The sequence below is a fragment of the Sorghum bicolor genome, chromosome 7 (genome assembly GCF_000003195.3).
Source record: "Sorghum bicolor cultivar BTx623 chromosome 7, Sorghum_bicolor_NCBIv3, whole genome shotgun sequence".
NCBI classification, from domain to species: domain Eukaryota; kingdom Viridiplantae; phylum Streptophyta; class Magnoliopsida; order Poales; family Poaceae; genus Sorghum; species Sorghum bicolor.
Window position 1 is genome coordinate 58,582,104 of NC_012876.2, and position 6,118 is coordinate 58,588,221.

The following is a 6,118-nucleotide window of genomic DNA, read 5'->3' on the forward strand; positions in this document are numbered from 1 at the left end:
ATTGTTCAGTAGTGCACCCCAAAAGGCATATTCCAAAACGCCCTTTTATGCACACGTATATATACTTTATATGTTATTATCAGTAATGTATATGGCCCAGTTAGCTAGCTTGCTTCAGTCAGTAATGAATAATTCCCAGCTTGAGGCCAACTACTCAAAGTATGCAATGTCTTTTGTTTCTCAAGGGACAAAAGAAACCTATCTGACCGGCCGAAAGTAGAAGAGAGAGCTAACCATATCTTGCATATTCCTCCCATCCCATGGTAGAATTAGAAAATCACACATGAAATTAACACTCGCCGTCAGACCACACAATGGCCTTGTTGAGTTAAAAAAAAATTGCAAAACGGATACTGTAGCACTTTCGTTTCGTTTGTATTTGATAAATATTGTTCAATCATAAACTAACTAGACTCAAAAGATTCGTCTCACAAATTTAGGTAAATTGTACAGTTACTTATTTCTTTTATTTGTATTTAATGTTTTATACATGTGCCGCAAGATTCGATTTAACGAAAAATCTGAAAAATTTTGTAAAATTTTTGAGGAACTAAACAAGAGGCCATGTTTGGTACAGAAGAGGGCTTCGGGCCATCGGCGTGTTGTGGCTAGGGCCGGAATATTTGTTGCCGCTGGCTGTGTTTCCACTTTTCTCAGATGGCAGTGCCCACAATCCCCCTGTAGTCCTGTAGGTGGACGCGTCCACTTCACAGGTCCACGCACGCAAGCGCAGGCTCTCACAGCTCACATCTCAATCAACTGAAAGCTGCCGCTGAGCTCAGACGGAGGCTGACCGGTGGGGGGGGGGGGGCCCTGGTGCGTGTGATCCCCAGGGTCACCGAGGGCCGCCGTGGCGCCGTGCCCACGCCGGCCAGTTGCTTTTTCTGAGCTCTGTCTGTCTCTTGTGCCCAGATGGGACAATCCCTGGCCCAAAGGATCGGTCTCAATCGTCAGGGCCTCGGGGGTGCGTCATGGGCCGGCCGCTATCATCTCGTCAAGATTCGGAAAAAAAAAAAGTATCAGTGGAGCCAGCATGCACTGTCCGTCTACCGTCTGTGCATACAAGCCAGATTCGTGCCACATGAACGTCCTCCAAAAAAAAAAGATCCGATGAACGCCACTCGCTTGGCTGGCGTAAAACATGTACCTGCATCCTGCACCGTCGGGGACATCCACTGCACGAGGCGCCCAGAACGCGCGTCGTCCATCCGTCGATGCACGGTTTCTAGTGTTAGCCCGTCAGCGTCAGGACTGACTACTGATGAGGCGAGCCGGCGAGCGCGCAGGGGCAGCCGGCAGGCGATGCTCACGCGAGCCCGACGCCCACACACCGACCGCGCTGGCGCTGGTGTCGTACCCGCCCGCGCGCGCGTGCCGGCACTTCGTCGCGTCCGACGTACGTACGCCCGCCACGCGCGCACTCTCTCAGTCCGGGTCCCGCCCGCCGCGGTCGGCGCGTCTCCTCAGGCTCCCTGCGGCCGGCACACACAATCGGGTCAGCGGCGCACAGGGCGCCGCTCGCGCGGTGGCCGATGTCGTGCGGCGGACGCGGATGGCGCGCGGCCCGGCCTCCCAGTCCCCTCCGCGGCCACTCCATCGATCGGCCAGTCCGCGCCCACATCGATCTGTCCTCTGGACTCTCTAGACTGTGGAGAGGTAAGCAAAGCGAGCGAAGGCAGGCAGCCGAGGCGGACCGCGTAGGGCAGCGTCCAAACTGCTGGTGCTGCCTGTGTCTGTGTCTGTGTCTGTGTGCTCCCCTCCCCTGCGCCTCGGTCGGGGTCGGGGTTCGCCGCGCGCGCCCGGTCCCGTGCCCCGCGCGGCACCGATCGCGTTGGGAAATGGAGAGCGGCCGGCGTGCCGGCCGGACCGCTGGTCGCGAGCGCGGCGGGGCCCTACGCACGCCCACGCCCACGCCCACGCGAGCGCCGGCCGGCCACCGCCCACCGCCCACCGGGCTGCCTGCTGCTGCTACCGCGCTGTGACTGTGAGGTTATCGTCGTCGTCGTCGTCGTGTGTGTGTTGTGTCTGCTACGTCCTTGCGCCTCCTGTGCTGGGCGCCGGGGCGAGGGCCCGGCATTCGGCCGTCAGGGTCAGCCCTCAGCAGCAGCGCAGGACTAGAGTAGTGCCCCGACGCGGGGTTGTCTGCCTGTGGCGTCGTCACGAGGGATCGGAATTACGTCGTGCCCCCGCTCCCGGACACTGCCACCAGGCGTCCCTGCAGGCACAATTTTGGGAGCTGGCTGGCGTACGACGCAGCGTATGTCTCTGCCTCTGCCCGAGCCTGACTGTAGGTAGCGTGATTTCCCTACTATACATTGCTAAGGCCTTGTTTAGTTCCAAAAAATTTTGCAAAATTTTTCAGATTCTCCGTCACATCGAATCTTTAGACGCATGCATGGAGTATTAAATATAGACGAAAATAAAAACTAATTACACAGTTTGGTCGAAATTGACGATGAATCTTTTGAGTCTAATTAGTCCATGATTGGACAATATTTGTCAAATACAAACGAAAGTGCTACAGTGTCAATTTTGTAAAAAATTTTGGAACTAAACAAGGCCTAAATAGGGCCTTGTTTCTGATTTTTTTTTTATTTTACTACCGAAACCTTGTCCAATCATAGACTAATTGACTCAAAAGATTCGTGTCTCACAAATTACAGGCAAACTCTACAATTAGTTATTTTTTATCTCTATATTATATTCCATGCATGTGCCGCAAAATTCGATGTGATGGAAAATCTTGAAAAGATTTTGGATTATAGGTGTAACACCTTATTATTACCTTTGGGTGGAGCTGAGATCTGTGTGTTGTTGTTGCTGCTACCTTTGTCTTTTTCCCTTACAACGTAGGTTGTTCACGACTAACAATAGGGGGTGGAGGTAATAGAGCTCTCCCAGTGGGATAGAATAGTGGACACTTGACAAGCAATGTGATGAGTTAGGAATGTGAGTGCCCATGATTAAGACACTACTAGAAAAGGTATATTTAGACGCAAGTAAAAAAGATATTTAGAGGTGATTGCACACTCCATCTCTACTTACGCGGCTCTAGAAACGAGGGAGTTACACGAGCGGTCCACACTTTACCCCTAAAAATGTGGAGATCGATTCAGAAGATAAACTCACCAAGCCGCTCTAGGCATCTCCATTGATGTTTCTCTAACCCAACTATGATAATCATTGCCTATACCATGAAGTACAACTGCTATGGAGTTTGATTGTAGATTCTGGCTTCACAACTACTGTAGGGCTTGCTGAATTGATCCAGATCGAGGCATAGTGTGCCCAACCAATGTATGGATTAAGCCAAGGACTATACATACCCAGCCTTCCTAGCTTTGTCGACAGAGTCACTACCATGCCTAGCTACTCGCGGTTGCTATGGAGTTAGCTCTAGTGGGCTCATTGGGGGTTATTGATCTAGTGAAGATCAAACTTGGAGATGGCTTTCCTTTCTAGGCCTAGATGCCTTGTACTTTCACCCTTTTTGTTCAACTTTTGTTTGACTTTTGTAATTATTATTCTTTCATTTAGTGGAAAAGAAAAACTAGGTAGCGGACTCTCTTGCTGCTAACTCATTCAAAAAAGCTTGGAGATGGCGGATCTAGCGATTGAACTACTGTGGACTAGTAGGAAGATTAGGAGAGCACTAACGAGCCTAGGGAAAATGGTGGCATGGAAGACTAGAGAGAATGGTATGAAAGAAATAAGATTTAGTGTAGCTTATATGGGTTTCAATCTATTTTCATAGGTGGACCACATATGCCTCTGCCTCCGTAATTTGAATTTTAGTGGATGTTGATCACCTCAAAAAAAAATACCATGTTATAGATATGGTAGTCTTAAGATGATCACTACACCACATCTGTGACACCATATGCTCCCTCCCTCCTCCTCCCTCCGTGACCACCATTGCGACCCCGCGCTCCAAAGCGACTCGGCTCCCACTCTCCCTACTGGAGACAAGGATGACAACGGCGGTGGAGGCAGTTCCGACAAGATAGGTCATTTCTCCTTCTCCTTCTCCTCTGGATCTGAGAGACACATCAGTGGCTAGGGTTCTAGTGAGCTTTCCCCCTCATTCTTTCTAACTCTGGTGGGTGTATAAGGGCCCGACCAGAGAAGGTAGGTAGGATAGGCAGTGGGGATGGTGGTCGAGTGTCTTAGGAGAGCTGGCGATGGTAGGAGCGGCCGGGCTAGGTTGGAGCAAGGGAGGTCACCATAGTTGGAGGAGATGGCGGCGGTGGGGAACGAGGTGGGGCAGGGGAAGAAGGGGGCCGACCATGGCCACGAAGCTCCAACGAGATCCTACTGCGTCGTGGCAGTGGGATGGGTGGTGGCCGGCGATGGAGGGTCGGGAGGGCCAGTCAGTCTCGGGGAAGAAAGACACGGTGAGGAGGCTCATGTGCGGGGATGAGGGCATCCGGACGCGAGCTTGCGTCCAGACGTCCGAGCGCTAGTAGCGACGTTCTTCATACATATTCTCATAGCATTTCTCTCGACATTATTTGATTCAATCACCACCCTTGTGGGAGCACTACTTTGAAGACCGACCAGAGGACCAAATTTGTCAGTTTCAACCACTGCAGTGTGTCCCCGGTTTTATAGTTTAAGGTTGAAAATTGAACTATCTGCATAAGTTTGAGTGTGAAAAATGGAGTTTACCCACATATATTTACAAGCGAAAAAGTTCAGTTTTACCATGTACTCACAAATTAAACCATATTTCTTCTGAACCATTCCTACACGTATCATTGGCCAATAATGCTGCACACAATGGCAGGTGGTTATTACTGTCTAGGTATGGTCATGCATAAATCAGATGCTATTTCAAATAGTACTGTAACATGTAATGGAGTACTGATTACTACGAGTAGGCTTTTCCTCTTCCTTCACATGTCGACACATGGACGATGAAATTCTGCTCCGGACAGCTCTTCCTTGGAATGAGACAGGCTAATCATCTCACTGCGTGCAACTATCTGCAATCATTTTCTGCTATTCAAATTTTGCACCCGTACATCCGAGGACAACAGCGTTAATCATCTTCGGACAAATTTCTTGGAAGGATCGATCCTGCTGATCATCAATGCATCACCATGTCTTTCACATGCCCTGTCTATAAGCTAGATATGAAATAGACTTTTTACAAAGGGCAACAATGTCAAGAACTAATATCAAACTTCTCCATTAAAATGCTGAATTAATTAAGGGAGGAGCCCATGCATAACATGAGAATTGAGAAACGGAGGCCTTTCTGCTGGTCTGTTAGCAGAGATCCAAATCCTGATTCACCTTGGAGACTATGACTATTCTTCGGTGAATCAGATTCAACTATGCAACTGATTTTTTTTTCGAAAATTGCTGGCAGGATTATGTCAGGCAAATGAGAAGAGGAAACAACCAAAGTACAAGTGAAAAATCGAAAAAAAAACAAACCAATAGACCCAAATGTGGGATTTAGGCCCTCCAGGCAAGAGAGGCAAATGGTCTAATCCACATATAGGCGAAAATTACTATGAAACTGTCTCACTAGTAGGCTGATTCTTTATCTTGAAACAGAGGATGTATGATGAATTGACTGCTGTACACTTGTCTTATATGCTGATACGTATATGAGACTTTTTTTCACACTCGCTAGTATTTTAAAATAGTTTTTGTGCAACCAAATTAAAAATCATACTATGTATTATTAGAACGCATCTCATATTATAAGTAGTGAAATTTTAATTAGAAAATACTCTATGTTCAACAAATAACTCTCAAAACAACATCAGTTCTCTCGTTTAGGTCTCCAAAATATGAAATTGCATATTTATTATTTGGTCCCTAAACTGTTGAAGTACATCAATCTCGACGAGACACATATCATCAACTAAAATGCATTTAATTGTCTACATAAGTGTACCAAGACATCCACTAACATCATTTTAAGTAATTATATGTAGTCTAAATTATTCCTAATTCCCGCAGCAACGCGTGAGATATCCTTTCATAGTTTAAAAAAGAAACAAAATTTTTGACAGTTGGACCTATATATGCGCCTACTGTTCTGCATTTCCCCCCGTTTGTTTGAATCTGTGAGCTGTCAAAAGGCTCAAAAGGGTGGAGGACG